The sequence below is a fragment of the Lactuca virosa genome, chromosome 6 (assembly GCF_052849685.1).
Source record: "Lactuca virosa cultivar CGN04683 chromosome 6, Lactuca_virosa_CGN04683_v6, whole genome shotgun sequence".
Lineage (NCBI taxonomy): Eukaryota > Viridiplantae > Streptophyta > Magnoliopsida > Asterales > Asteraceae > Lactuca > Lactuca virosa.
In genome coordinates this window covers 197,898,861-197,916,421 of record NC_136431.1, presented here as the reverse complement: position 1 = coordinate 197,916,421, position 17,561 = coordinate 197,898,861, and positions in this window count along the sequence as shown.

Here is a 17,561-nt window from a genome sequence, read left to right as displayed (position 1 = left end):
TTTTTTTTTTGGGGGGGGGGGGGGGAGGACTCATTAAACTTTGGCTTACAGTTCGATTTTATGGTTTTAGGTACATCATAGTACGTGGACAAGTCGAAGACGTGATTGTGTACATCATCCTAGATTCTTATGGACTTATGATTTTGGGATACTTTGCTTCATGATTATGGTTTTTAGAAACTATGTTTTTGTGTAATTTATAGATATTGGAATGGCTTTAAAAATAAAAATTTTGCAATGATTTTTGGATGTTATAATTTTTTTCTTCATTTATCAATTTAATTTAATCTAGTTTTCTAGCTGTATACAACAAACATAATGTTTAAATGGCTTATCTCATTCTTTCAAACCAACCGAACATTTTCGTAACTTTGGGATGTCTTTATCATCTAGAAATTTGTTTTTCCCTTTTACCAACAACGAATTTAGCCACAAGAATGTGAATTTACTTAAAACTCTAGTTTTGGTCATCGAAGTAACATTTTCGTTTGTTTCATGGGGTGGATTAGCTTGCAGAGGCGCATAAAGCGAATTATCTTCCATCCTACAAGTTCTTCCAACTTCTAAGATGAAGGTCTGAACTCTAAACAAATGAGAATATAGTCAGTAGTTTTTTGTGCTAAAACTGATGAGTGAAGTTCACAAGAGAGCTATCGATGGTGTTTAAAGTGAAATCGACACAAGACATGTGTTTTGCAAGAAAATTGTTAATCAAATGCACACCATATTGATATACAATCATATAAAAAGTAACATCAAATCTAACTTTATTTTAATATCTTATTTTTATCTTTTATTTTATTTTTCATGTTTTTTGTATTTTACAAAAATCATAGATACTTCACACTCCATATGGTTTATCAAATTCTTGATTTTTGTTTCTGATGTTTTTTTACATTGATGTCCTAGTTTAAATTTCCTATTTGGTTGAGCTTGACTCATGTAAAATGATATTTTTACAATATTTAATTTAATTTATTTTTCTTTTAACTAATTTAAGATAAAATAAATAAATAAAACATCACCCATATATTACCTACCCTGCCCCCTTTCCTCTCCCTTCTTTGGTCGCCCTTCTTCGCCACCACCCATAGTAACCACTGTTGTCATCAGTTCCAGAAAAAAAAAATCAATATTAGACTTTCTAATCCATTTTCACACACCTATACTAAAATCGATCTTACACACATAATCAAACAAAATACACACACATATAGTGGTTGAAACTCAAATCAAAACACAAATCAGACTCATAGTACATTATTTACTCAATCGTTTCATTGCTTTTTGATTTTAATTTGTTCTACATCTCACCTTAAATTTACATCAATTAATCGATATATGTTTCTCGAAAAATTGAAATTTGATCTAACTTCCGTATTTGATTTCGTTTAACGATGTATGATATATTATAATCAATAGAATCATAATAAATAAATATGTTTTGATTTACAACCCAGGAATCGAAGCTTTTGTCAGGGTTTTTTCTTCCCCATAAGATCAATCTAAGCACTAGATTCATTTGTTAGATTCTTAGTTTGCAGAAAAAACATTCAATTACTAGCCATTGTGCTTGATGAACTAGAAATAATAAGACCCTTTTTGTCTATTTAAGTTAAATGATGAAATGGGCTTTTCGCCTTACTTAAACTCACAAGATCTAGATGTTGGAGTGTTGTGAATAATTTCAGTTAACATGTCGATGTCAATGTCAATATCAATCATGAAGAAAATAGTTTTTTCATGAATATAATTGAAACATTAACCTACTAAAATAAAAAGAAAACTTTATATAAAAATGATAATTATTTGACTTTCTAAAATTAGATGGTTTCTTAAAACTTTCCCTAACTCTAGATGATTTACACATTTTAAAGGTGAATTTAAAATCATCCATTTTACACGATATATTCATTTTGAAAATTTCTATTTTCACTCCTTATGATTTGACCATTTTGAAATTTTTTATTTTCACTCCTTATGATTTCACATATGATCTAAAATAAATGAAATTATTAAAATTTAGACAAAATTACATATATGGTTCATATTTTATCAAAAGTTACAAACTCAATCTTACTAATTTGTTTTGACATATATGATCCCATGGTTTTCAAAACTTGCATGAATTGTCATTTTTGCTAACACCTATAGTTTTAGTGTGTTAGTACGAGGGTAATTTGATATTTTTAGGTAGTAGAGATTGAGTGTGTGACAATGGGTAAACCATAGAGACCATTTATATAATTTTTTCTATATTTTAAGTTTAAGAGTTTGTGACTTTTCCACCCTTTACTTTTAAGAATTTCATTTTCACCGTTCACTTTGAATTTTGTAAAATGTTATTTCAACTCCTTCATTTTTTAAACTTTCATGTTTATCGTCCGTATTATATATAATTTGATTTTCCAAAATAATTTTCGTTCGTTAATCTAAAAAAAGAAATTATGTTCTTATTTTTATATATGTGTCTGTATAAATTTAAGGTGATCAACGTTTTGACGTAAATTTAGAACTTCCGTTCGTTAAATCTTTTTAAAAAAAACTTACTTTTTTTATGCACGTGTCGATATAAATTCAAGTTTGTCTACGTTTCGACATATTTTTTTTATGTTTCCTACGTATGAGTCGGACCGCATATAACAATTTTCGTTCATTAACATAGAAAAACGTATTATATTTGAGTTTGCCTATGTTTCGACGTAAATTTTTTTCTACGGTTTTGTGCTTAATTTTATATACGTTTTTTACGTATGAGTTGTGTCATAAATAATAATTTTGGTTCGTTAACTTAATGAAAACTAATTTTCTACGTATTTATTTTTATGTATGTGTCGATATAAATTGAAGGTGGTAAAGGTTTCGAAGTAAATTTAGAACTTTCGTTCTTTATTTATTTTTTTATTTTTAAAACTTACTTGTTTTTTTATGTAGGTATTGGTTTAAATTCGATTGACTAAACTCCGCTGACTTCATAACCATTCAATTTTTCCAAGACAACCCAACAACTTCACCTCATGGTTCCTAACAACTACACCGGACCTCACCAGACATAAGAGAATCCGAATCCTTGAAACAAAACCAAGGAGTTGTAACATACACCCACGACCTCACAATAACAACATATATAAACATTCAAAATAGAACTAGAGTTGATTAAGACATTATCATTTAACAGACCATTCAAGATTACAACGGAAACATCGAAAGCATAAATGAAAAGAAACTAAAGACACCGGAGAATACTGCATCATGAAACCCTTCCTTGACCCGAGTATTGATCTTATGTTTTCAGTAATACGGACCCAATACTATCTTCCACACCTATCAATACCCGTCCCAAAGACAGTTACAAGACTCCCAAGTCACTTAGTATCATTCCAATGAACTCCTCGCACATATGCATACATCTAGCCATATGCATAATACTACATATTGCCTTTTGTTGCAACATGACATAATAATGAGCTTCTCAAAAAAGCATTTTGTTTTTTTTTTGTCGGATAGCATGTGATCATTATGTTCGAAAATATAAGATTTTTGAAACAATAAATGTATATTACCGCTTTTATTTGACTGATTTAAACAAATAGAACTAAGTTATTCTATTATTTATTATGTTTTTAATAGTATAAAAAAAAAGTAAAAAAAAAAGATCATGATCGAAAACCATGAACATTTTCATGCTCGAAAAAAAAGAGCATGGTCGCAAATGAAGAACATGTTCGAAAATAAACTTTTTTACATAAAATACATAAAGGCTAGTCAATTAAAATTAGAAAAAAAAGGTTGAAAAAATTTGAAAATAGGATTTTATTTAATTGGAAATTAAAGTCTATTTATTGTAATATGTCCTAAATGAAAGTATATTGCTATATGTTGTATGTCGCATTCTATTATAACAGATCATGTTGTTTAACTAGAATGTAATATAACCGACTTTTTTTTACATGTACATAAAATGTTGATATGTTATATGTTATATGTTACATGTTACATGTTGCATGTTGCTATATGTTATATGTTTTATGTTTTATGTTGCTATATGTTATATGTTTTATGTTTTATGTTTTATGTTGCATTTTTGTTGTAACATGTCGTAACATAGCTTCTCAAAAAATCATTTTGGTTTTTTTGTCAATTTTTTCCGTCTCTTTAATAATTTTTTCATATTCCCTTGTATAATCTATAAACAAACAAATATGAGTATATTAGCTTCTCAAAAAACCATTTCAGTTTTTTTTTCAAAATTTTTCCTTTCTTTAACAACTTTTGTTTTCCATTCCCCAACATAATTTATAAACAAACAAATACGACTATGTTATTTTTAACAGATGGTTATAGCCTGTTTTTTCTTTTTCAAGATCATTTTGGTGTTTTTTTTTTTTGTCAAAAGTGGATTGTTATATGCCATATGTTATATGTTGCACATAAAGGAATAAAAAACACAAAAAAAAAATCGTTGAAACATTATGGGATTGTAGTCGCACAAAGATATCTTACACCAAGATCATGAGACTTAACATATTGATTTTTAGAAGGTTCCTATACGCCGGTTCGGGCTTTAGGATAACTTTGTTTTGACTGAGTAGGGCCTACGAATTAGGCCGGGAAGGATTTTGTGCATCTCTAATAGGGATATAAATAAGATTTCAAAGGGGTACATTTTAGATCTCTCTTCTCTAAAATAAAAATAAAAAATCCATGAAAAAAATATTTTTGTTACAAAATAAACATAACTAAGAAAAAATAGGCTTTTGAATTAGTGAAGTTTCGTTTTTCAGATCAAACAAACTTTTGTGACTGGTTTGCAATGTTTATCAAATTAACGAAATATTTTATGTTAAATCACATGTTTTTATGGTTCATGAATTTTGTGTTATATAGTTCGCAAATGAATATTGAGATAAAGATCCAGTCTATTCACCTTTTTGGATCAGCGAGACATAAGGAATTGGTACTTGGACTCGAATGGAGTTTTTTCGGTGTCTTCCATGATATTGTTTTTGGATAATGGTACTTTGGGTTAAGCTAATATTCATACCCATATGGAAATTTTTTAGTTCCTAAAAAGCTTAATGTTTTGGTTTTGAGAATTATACTCCTATATGAGTAAGTTTGGTTGACAAAGTATTGATGTTGGTTCCACTTTATTACCGATTTGTGATACTTCTATGGAGACTACCAATTATCTTTTCATTTTTTGTTTGAGACTACCAATTATCTTTTCATTTTTTGTTTGGCCAATTATCTTTTCATTTTTTGTTTGGTTTTCAATTTGAAGATAAATAGAAAGGTGGTGGACTTATTCCCCTTTTTTTACTTCCGAGGAAGTGATTAGTGAAAGATTTAGTATGCTCAAGAATCATATTAAAGTGATATTGCTAATTAATATATGATACTAGTGGGTCACACTAACAACAACTTGATATAATTGATTATTTATTAGAAATTGATTTTAATAAATATTCAATAAACTCTTATAACTAATTGGAAATTATTTATTTCACGGAAATATTAATTTTCATTAGCAAGTAACACATTATTTCATATTGTATGAATTAATAAGTTATTTACAACCTTTTGGATTAGTTGAGTCTTTTTGTCTTTTACCTAAAGACAAAGTTTATATTTTATAAACTTGGTGTTATAAAATTTAAACTTCTTATCTTCTTTTTCTTCTCCATTGCCGAAAATTGTGAAGAAAAAGAGAGTGATGGGTTTTTGATTTATTTATTGAAAAGTAATGCATTTCTTCAAGCATGAGGAACATTAGACCACATGTGCATGGATTGTCTTAAAGGTTTAAGACCCTTTGTGTAAAGATTACACTTTATAAGGCTTGCACTCTTTTTTCCCTCTCACTTAATGAAAACCGTAAGGAGCATGTATGCATGCATTCTCTCTCAATTTTGTTCATCTTTGGAAGATTAACTCTCTTGCTTATGCTTTCTTGAAGTTCATATTAGTTATGAACTTCAAGCTTAAGAGTCTTAAGAGTTTTATACAAAAGAACCAACATTCTACATCAAGTTGAATCATTATTGGTGTCTCTAAAGTTCATCATTCTTCATCAACTTCCAAGCCTCCCAAGATGACCCAAAGAGCTACAATGGTTGTTGTTTCTTCATCTCTTCTTTGGTTGGTGTTTAAATCTTTCTATAACTTGCAAGATGATCCTTGGTGGGTTTAAACTTGTTTTATGTTATTCAAATGATAAAGTCTTCCGTTGCCTAAAATCATGTTTTTGAAACTAATTTTGAATAAAAACCCAACAATTGGTATCAGAGCCACCTTGTAAGTTTGGTTAGATTTTTTCATTTTTGGAAATCTTAGTTTTTTGAGAATATGAATAATTTGGTTTTGTATAAAAACAAGTTCATATATATTTTCATGCAACTTTTGTCATTTAATTTTGTCTTAGAAAAATAAAGGTTGTTTAATGTGTATCTGATATGTATGATGTGCATATCCAATGACCATTATGTTTGTTATGTTGTTGTGTTTGTTGTTTTTATTATAAAAATGGTTGTAATAATTTTTATTTATTCATATGGTATGTAATAAATTAAATAGATTAGTTTTCTTGGTTTATTTTTATAAATAATAGATTAGTTATTATAAATAATTTATTTGTACAAAAATGTAACAAGAAATAAAGTTTGAGCTATTTTTTGAAGACCAAAGAGCAATTTTCGAGTTTAAGAGCATGCTGAAAGTTAGTGACAGTTTCTGAAAAGTGTCACTAATGTTGTTTCTTAAGGGCTGTTGGACTTTTAACGACAGTCTCTGAAATATTTCTTTCAAAAAACTTTTCCAATCTTTTGCAAATAATGGGTGTTTTCTCAAGTGGGAGCTTCTACAACAACATTACAAGAAGATTTTTTGGTCCCTTAAAATGTCATTTTAGGAATGGACTTGACATTTTTTGTGTTGGTTCACAAAAAAATGTCATTAATTGGTATGTTTACGCACATTTATTTTATGCATATTTGTGTTATTTATTTTATGCATTTATTATGTGTGGTTGATAAATTAGTGTTTCACATGCTAAAATAATTTTTTGAAAATATAAACATCACATGGAGTTTGGTTTTCAAAATTGATAATGTGGACATAAGATGTAACAAGTTATTGTTTTAAAATAAATTTGGTTTTATAAAAACATTAATATCGTCAAATTTTGAAATACTAAAATATAAGTTTTAAAATGGTGATCTTTGTAACTTATACACACTCCAAATCTTGGTTTTAAATAGCGTAAATCGCCCCAAAGCGCTTTAGGCTTTGGGAGCAAAAGCGCTAAGCGCTAAGCGAAAGCGCCCGCTTAGAGCACAGAAGCGCCTGGTATTAAACAAATTGAAAAATATGGAAATTATATATTAAATTATAAATACTTAAAAAACCCTATTATATGCATATTACATAAGGCATCAATTTCAAAAGTGGGCATCAGGGCATTGGTGAAAAAAAAGGCAGAAGTATCATCTTAAATACTAAATTCCCAATCCTTAATTAATCATAAAAACTAAGAATTGGCAAAAATCATCATCTCCAACTTGGACAACATCATCTCCTCCACCATCACTTCCGATATCTTCTTCCACCTATACAAGTTAATAGCATGTAACATGATTAACGGATTACAAAAGAAGTAGAGTAGAATAGGAGATTAAGTGTAAAACATGTAACATGATTAACTCATTAAGTGTAAAACATTTAACATTATTAACGGATTACAGAAGAAGTAGAGTAGAATAGGAGATCATTAAAAGCTATAGAATTGGTGAAGAAGAGATGGTGAAACATAAAAGATTTAAGAAGTTGTACCTTGTTTTGATCTTGATTGTTGATTCGAACTATTGTGTTCAGAGGAGGATGAAGATGAAAATGGAGAAGAAGAAATCCCGCTACTGATGTTGTCCGACGTATGGAGTCTCATTTTAACATGCCCTACGTCCTATGTATCTAATTAAAAATAGACTAAACTTGGCCCATCTAATAAAATAAGCCCACTATCCTTAAAGCGTGCCTAAGCACCGCTTTACCTAATTAGAAAAAGCGGCAAAAGCGTCGATTAAGCGGCGATTTTAAGAATATGAGCGCATGACTAATACAAAAGCGTTTTACTTTTTCACCTGAGCGCTTAGCGCTTTAAGCGGTCTGAAGCGGCGCTTTTTAAAACCAAGCTCCAAATATATAAGCAATAAAATGAAGTTTTATTAAAGATATAAAATGTTAAAATGCACTCAAACTTAACATCGGTTATTAAAATTGAATCGTGTCAAAATTATATAAAAACTAGCTTTTTATATAGAACCTTTAAAAGTGATTTTCTTTTGAAAATTGGTACCATGGTTTACTATATGCATGTAATAACCATGATAGCATATGTTTTTAAAACTAGAATTATAAAACATATAAAAGACCATTTCAAACCTCAAATCTATGCAATCCATTTTGAAGAACACTCGCACATCTCTTGTATGCACTAGTGGGATAAAGGTCACCTAACCGCTTAGTGTTATCTTTTGATGGTCGGTGTGTCTTTGTGATTTCTATCACCAAGTTATAGGCCGATTACACATGTTTTTTAAATTGGATGATTTGATCGGAAATCTTTTGTGATAAAGGTCGCCTAAGCAAGAGAGTTCCGAGACATAGATAGAATCAAACATGTCTAATTAAATTTGTTATCAGTGATCCCATAAATCTAGGAATTATATAGTAAGATATAATTGATAATCGATATATACCGGGTTAGATTCAAATAAATGGGATAAAGGTCACCTAACCATTTATTGGTTTTGTAACTTGGATCCTAGACTTTGATAATTAATGTTTTTGGAAACTAAAATGATATTAATTATTAAAGAGTTTAATTATTGAAAATACTAAATGAATTTTGTTAAAATTTTGTAGTTAAATAATCTATTCTCATTACCATGAATTGTCATTTTTCTTTAATGAATTAATGAAAAAAATAACATTCACCAGATACAACTTCAATGAATGAGTTCATGTCCTAAGAGACAATCTCGGGAGAGATATGAAATTGAATACACTTAAAGGTCCTAGTCCTAAACTATTCGCTTTGAGCAATAATCCTGAATATGATACCTAGTAAAGGCATCACTGTGATGCTAAAGATGTTAACAACATCAAACTAGGAACAGTACAAGGCCAAAAAGAGTCACCTAGTGTGATATAGGAGACCCATATTTTATGGATTGAACATCTTTAAGCCCAAGAAATCCAATAAGGTCAACATAGATGGATCGTGTTTCTTTTGTGGAGAAACTGGACACTGGAAAAGGATATGAACCTCTTATCTGGAAAGAAAGTCTGGAAGAGACTAGCACTTCAGGTATCTACTAGATAGAACTCATACTTTTCATATAACACTTAGGTACTTGGTACTTAAATGTTAATCTAGTATTTGTAAATGGCTTGTAGATATTTACAAAAGAGTAACCAGCTGAGCACAATCAAGTTGGAACTACACTCTCGAAGTTTAGTTTATTAATTATACTAGGAACATTATGTACTTGTAATATAAAACAATGTTTGTATTGGAGCAATGTATGTTTTAATTTAGCTTGTCCAAATATATGTCTCAGTTTAATTTATGAATGATTGACTATTTACTTAAATCGTTTTTCATAACGATCACATTTATATTCGGAAATGATTAAAATTTGGTTTATGAGACTAGATCTCTTAACAAGAATTATAAAGTAAATATCAATATTTTATAAATAACAAGTTCTATATGCAAAATACTTTTGACTTAAACTTGTTTTAAATCAAACTCATATGTGACATTGTTATCTTTATATATAAATAACATTCACATATTCCAACTTCAAGAAAGGGATATTTGAAGTCAAATAATGTAGTTTATTTGACATATGTAAATCTTATTTATATATAAAATATTCCTAATGATATTTTCACTAAGTAGTAGGGAAAATAAATTATTAAGGAACTATACATTATGGCGCATGACGTTCTTTCTAATGAATGTCTAAGATTTAGCACAAGATACCAAATCAACTTTATTAATAACTATAGTACTTTCAATTATATTTTACATGGTAAAGCATAATTGTGAAACCTTTGTTTAAGATTTCAAATATAAAATTGAAACACAAATCGGTAAGAACTATCTAAGGCCTTAATGATAATAAAGGATGAATTAAATCTTAATTGGTATGATTACTTTCTAATCGGTAGAAAAGTCCTCCTTTTATTTCCTTGGGATACCATCTAAAACACTATCAATTGTACCTTTAGTACAAACACAAACTAAAAGGTAGATATAACATTTTATTCATAAGATTTTGTATGGAAAGGCTTCATCCCTATCTTATTAAATGTTTTATGGATTTAAAGCCTATGTTGAACTAAAGCTTCTAAACCCAAAATCTACTAGATACGTATTCGTATAGTACTCTAAATGTGGCTTAGATTATTATATGAAAAACCACCAAGAATAAGTTCCCTTATTCCTATGATAGCCGAGTTAGCAGAAAGCAAGCTTCTAAAGACAAACCAAGTGGGAGGTACATGGAACTTGAATGCTCAAGAACCATAACATGATGTAGTTACAGTTGACACTAGTTTTAATAAGGGATTGTTAAGCTTGAATAATAGCTACTTACAAACATACATTGTTTGCATTAGTGGTAGAAATCATCTATGACTTGAGAAATGTGGAATCTCTCATTGATGAGATTTTATTGATGATTTTTGGAAAATCCTTCAAATACCAAGATGCTATGTCAGATCTCGAATCTGATTAATGACTTAGAGTCATGAACATGAGATGTAATCCATATGTAATAATCAAGTATGGTATGTATTGAACTTCCTCTCTATAGCAAGGCTAGAAGGAGTAAGTGATTCTTCTAGAAATAATACATTACATGGATAACCATACATATTTAAAGCAAGACTTGTTATAAAAGGATTTTCTCATACTCATGTCATTATCTGTGGTCTTTAATCCATGTTATCCTAACAAAATGTGTAAAGCTTGAGATCCACTTGTGGATATAAAGCAAACATCTCAATGTTGTAATCATCATTTTAATATGAAACCACAATGTATGCTTTTATATCAAAATGAGTAGAACATGTGTGTTTACTAAGAAATAATGGGAGCATAGTGACATTCCTAATCTTGTATAAGTGAGTCATTCTTAATCATAAGAAATTACATTATGACCATGTCAGGCCTTTTCACCTTGACTCGTAATGTGTTTCTAAAATCAAAGACTTAGGATGGAAAAGAAACATTCTTGGAATGTAAAATCTATAGATATAGATAAAATGAATGTTAAAAGTTTTATATCTTTATGTATATATGGACAATATCTTGAAAGGAATCAAGACACAAAATTCCTTTGGAGGAATCTTGGTATTGTCACATGACACTAAGTTTGAGCCAGTCTCAAAAAGACCTAGCTCATATGTTTGAACTAGTTGAAATGATTTATATTCGATCTGCTTGACAAATGAATCCATCATTTATGCCATATTATGAATAAGACCTGGCATATGATCATGCTATGAGCATATCATAATATGCCAATTGAATACATGGTTAAGTCACCGGATTACTATAGAAACATTCTAAGAGTACTTTAGAAGAACTAAGAGAATGTATGCGAGACAATTATTTTACATTAAAATCTTCATGTAAAGAGCTACATAATATTCTGCTTTCTAAACAAATACAGATAATTATGAATTATAATTGGATTATGACTTCATTATGGGATGAAGAGTAAGTTTAGTTGGAATGAGGTCCAACCAAAACATAATGACACAATATACTACAAAATTGAGAATACACTACTTTATAAGTTGCAATCAAATATGATTGGATAAACGAGTTCATTGAAAAACTATGTTGATTTCTGTCATTCAAGGATCACATAGAAATCTTTATGACTTCGTGAGTATACTTAATCGAGCTAAGAGACTCTATGTCACGAAAGAACACCAATCATATACTAAAAAATATTTAACTATACCTAGAGTAAAGTCAAATATGGAGATGATAGTATTCATAGAATTCACATAGATTAAGTTTAGTCGAACTCATTAATAAAGTCCTTCTTCTAAGCTAATTATGAATGATCACACTTCAACTATAAGACTTTATTATTCTAGTTATAAGCAGGGCTGGTATTATGGTGTAATGCCCTGGGCCAAATGAATATATTTATTACAAAATAAATAAATAAATAACACCAAACAAACTTAAAGGATAAGATGCAAAAATCTCACCAGCAGCAACAAAATCTTCTTCAAGGCACGAACAAAAAAAAAGGATTTATGCAGGTTCCTATTGGTATATATATATATATATATATATATATATATATATATATATATATATATATATATATATATAATAAGTAAAAAAAAGTAAAGAAATAAGCTACATATGTTATGAAACGTGTCTTAGTGCTTCTACTTTTGTATAAATTATAGAAAAAATCATTATAACTTCACTTGTAGGATCCATACTTCGTATTGAGCCACACTTCCTCCTTCCAGGTTCCTATTGGTATCCATCCATTGTGTTTCCTTGATTAATTTTAATCCTTGGATCATTTTGATGATGCCATCCTAAAATAAATAAAAATTAAATTAATATTTGACTAAATTTGAAAACATGACTAACTGATTTAATGTTAACGTTATTTATAAAAGGAATGTATTCAACTTATTTAAACCTCATCATAATTTTTTAAAGTAAATTTCATTTTTCCTAATTAAAATCACGTTCTTAGCTGGCACCTTTCGTATATTCTTTCAATTCACATCTATTTATATGAAACGTATCTAAAAGATTACAGGATATCGTCGCTCAATTTCAAAGAATCAAAGAATTCAAAATTTGATATCCTTTCCATAATCATTGTTGAAAGTTGTGTATAAATCATGTGCTACTGTTCGTATATTATGTTTTCTTCAGACCCTTTGCAACATCACGTTCGAACAGCATCACCCTTTGCAGCATCACGTTCGTCGTCCAAGTTCTTTCTATAATATGATGTTCTTAATTTTTATTAATTGTATTTGTTTTTTTTATTCTCATTAGTTTTGTATTTGACTGTGATCTTTGAATGCATGAATAATCTTGATTATAAAGGTTAGTATTAGTTTTTCAATCTTTTACTTTTGTCTTTTTAACCTTACATTTGATGTTGCACTCTACATGTTTGATACAATGTCCATGAGAAAAGCACAATGACTTTTGATTAACTGTATGTATGTATGTGTGTCTTACGTAATTAAATTTTTTTAAGATTGTTTGGATTGCACGGTAGTTGATGATTGAAAACTACCATTTACCCTTCAGTGTTTTTAATTATCAATATTATAATGCTATTAATTTGACATATTTGCCTATAATTCTTGGTTTTTAACAGATTTAGTTAATAGCAATGTACATTGACTTTAATCTATAATGTTTTGAATTGGAATTTATAAATTTCTTTTGAGTTGTTGTAACTGTGTTCAGTGGATACAAAGTACATTGTAATTTCTATTTTCTTTTTAACATATTTAGTTAATAGCAATGTGAGTATGTGGTTTTTTTATTTAAAAAGCCAAAGCTCTTATTTCAGCATTTTTCTCTAATTTGTGCCTATCTTTGAAAGGTCATATCTCGGTCATGGGAAACCCCTTTTGGTAGAAATTTGTGAGCAAAGCTTCGTATATAAGACATTTAATCTTGAAAATAGCATAGTTATGAAAAATTATAAAGTGAAATAAAAAATTATAAGATATTAGTAGATTTGTAAAAAGTACAATTAATAAAAGCGTTATGGTTATTAGAAAAAAATAAGACCGTTAACATTAGTTAAACTGCAATATATAAACTAAATTATCACAATAGTAATGAAATGTCATTATTTGATATTTCATATAATTGAAAGATATATACCAAATTATATTGATGATATACCAAAATTATTTAAAGTTGTGCCAAATCTAATGTAATGTTCCTGCGAACACCAAATAAATAAGAACAAACATAAAAGCTAGCATTTATATTCATAATCAATTTAAAATGAATCAATCATGATTTAGAAAAGAATTTCCATTGATTATATACTAAAATTAAATTCATATAAGTTCCCCCGCGTTTAAACTTTATATGTATTTTTTTTATATAAATCCCCCGCGTTTAAAATTTTATATTCTGACGATTTACGCGTTTCCTTTATCAAATTCAAACTTTCCAAAATCGGATTCCGATCGTAACCTATCAATTTAATCGTCATTAATTTCATCTATAATTTCACTCAATTTAACTTTGTATTTTTCTTATATAAATTTTTTAAATGATTCCGATTTTCCCTCCAAAAATATTTGAAGCATTTATTTTTTATACGTTTCTTTATCAAATTTATATTTGTATTTTTCTTATATCCATAAAAAATTTTTATTTTTGATAACTTATGCGTTTCCTTTATCAAATTTAAACATTCCAAAATCGGATTCAATCGTAACCTACCAATTTAATTGTCATTAATTTCATCCATAATTTTGTCCAATTTAAATTTGTATTTTCCATATATATGATTTTGTAATGATCCCGATTTTTTCCTCCAAAAATATTTCAAGCATTTATTTTTAGATAATGTTGCCCCATTATATTTATTACTTTCCTCATATGAAATAATAAAACTTACCAATATATATATATATATATATATATATATATATATATATATATATATATATATATATATAAACTTACACAACAAATTTATAAACTTACACAACAAATATGCATATTTCGAATTTTGTCATAGTATTATACCTTACAAAATAAAATTCCCTTCAAAATAATATTCGTCAGTAATTTCATCAATAATTTCACCCAAATCTAAATTTGTTTTTTCCTTATATAAATTTTTTTAATGATCACGATTTTTTCCTTTCAAAAATATTTCAAGCATTTATTTCTTAGATAATGTTGTCCATTATAATTATTATTTTCCTCATATAAAATAATAAAACTTAACAATATGCCTATATATTTATATTTAACTTTTATAAGCAACATTAACAATAAAACAAAATGATGGATTCAAGTGACGATTCATCCTGTTTAAGAAAAAATAAGCTAAAAGTCTTGTCCCTAATGTTTTACCCATCAATCTTTCGTCAAATTAAACTAATGTAATTATCTATGATTTTGAAGGTACTCATATGTGATGAGGAATGTCCTTCAACTAATAAAACAAAAAATGTTGTCTACAAAGAGCTCCTTCAACGATTATCGATATTTATCGATTTTAATGTATCTTCTTCACATTTCAATAATACCAATAACCATATTTTTTTTAATAATTATCAAGGTTGTGAATATCGCTCGGCGGTCGACTGACGTTAAGCGATCAGACTCGGCGACGATTAATCAACGATTAATCGGGGACCCTAAATTATTAATAAAATTATTAATAAAATTATTTAAAAAATTAATATATCCTAAAAAAGAAGTATTTAAAATTTTAAAATTTTAAAATTTTGAAAATTAGAAAATTTTAGTATAATATCTTAAAAATTGAAAGCTTAAAATTTTGAAAATTAAAAATTTTGGTGTAATATTTGAAAATTAAAAATTTTGAATTTTTTAAATATTTCCCGCCTATGACCGCTGAGGACCGCCAAACCTGAGTTTGACCGATTTTGACCAATTTCCGCCAAGTACCCTAATCGTAATCAGTTCAAGGCCGCCAAACGATTAATCATCGATTAATCGGCTGCCAAGACTGATTTCTGCAACACTCATAATTATCATGCAATATTTGTTGACATTTGTATGTTTTTTTATGCGTTCCCCGCGTTTAACGCGAGTTATAATCTAGTTTTGACACTAATTCAACACCAAAAAGTTCATATTTTAGGATCTTTCATAAATAATTATATGTTTCCTTCGATGTTCCCCACAAAGGCTCAAAGTGAAGTTTTTTTTTGAACGAGAAATAGAATATATTCCTAAACTACTCCTAAATCCACATATGTCTCCGACAATACTTGAACCCTCAACCTCAAGGATGGATGACAACACCTGATACCGCTGGGCTAGAAGCCTTTGGTAAGTGAAGTTTACTTAATATTAAAGGTAGTAATATACTGTTTAGTGAAGAAGTCATACACTTATCTCAAGCAATCAATATTCAAAAGTAAGGATTTACTTCCATCAAATTTTTAAACATCAATCAGTTGAATTAGGCAATTAGCAAGTACCCCCAAATAAAAAGTAAAACGATGATTTTAAAAACACAATTATGAATCTTTACGAACTTAATAAAAACAATCAATTAAGAAAAAAAATGAATCTCATTTTCCCCAAATAACAAAATGGAATTCTGTAAATGGGTACCTTGTGCAGAAATCAGTGGAGAGATTGATGAAAGTCCAAATCCCTAGCTTTCTGTTTCAAAGTCTGCATTTCTACACGATCAAATATCAACTTGCTAGGTGTAATGAGGATCGTGTGAATGACTATTTGCTCTTATAAGGTCGTGTGTGTCGCATCGGGGGTAGTGTGAGATAATGGAGCCGATGTCCGCAACGAACTACACACAGAAATGGGGTGGTTTTGAGCGAGGGTTTATAAAATAAAAGAAAAAAATGTATATAATAAAACTAAGGTTTAAAAATACAAGAACTCTAACCTTCTTCTTTAGCAATTGTGGTGATTCGTTGGTGTGCTGATTACTGGTGGTGCTCACTAATTGTAAAGAGTGATAATGATGGACATCGTATATGTAAAGAGGGAGACATATTGAATGTATTGTTGATGCAGAGTAGGGAAAGAGTAATAGTTGGCACAGTGAACTAGGGAAATGAAAGTTCAGGCCTTCAAGGTTGGTGTAATCCGTTTATAACCTAAAACTTTAGGATGGCAGAAAGCTTTTAATCTTGGAGGGAATTAAGCTCGTTATCTGAAAAATTAGAATTTTCGATGATATAGTGGCACAAAAGAATATGTGCCACTAAAAACATTATTTAGTGGCACAAGAAAAATATGCCATTATAACATTATGACACTAAATGTAATTTTGTGTGTAGTGTCAACATTAGTTTAGTTAAGCATATAATCATGTCACAGTATTACACAGACATCCTACACACAACGGATCCAATAATGATATAAGTAATATAGTGAAAAAACTCTTCTGAATCTAGAAAGCTAAAATCACACACACTAACATGTGTCCTCAAATGAATCAACTACACACACTACCTAAGTCAAACAGAGGTCAAACCACAGTCTACAATTCACCCTCAAAGTTTGACCAGAAGTCAAACTGGTCAAAATCTCAACGACAGCGTGTCGTGACCAAGACCAGTCGCTCTATGCCCACTACACGACAAAATAGTCGTGAAATCCCCATAAGCGCACCACGACACCTAGAAGGCTCAATGCACCCTATGGCTTAAGATCCTCCTTATATTAAGCATTTAATCATATTAGGCAAGGGGTGTATCTCTTAGATCTTAATCACTAGAGGATCTTAATG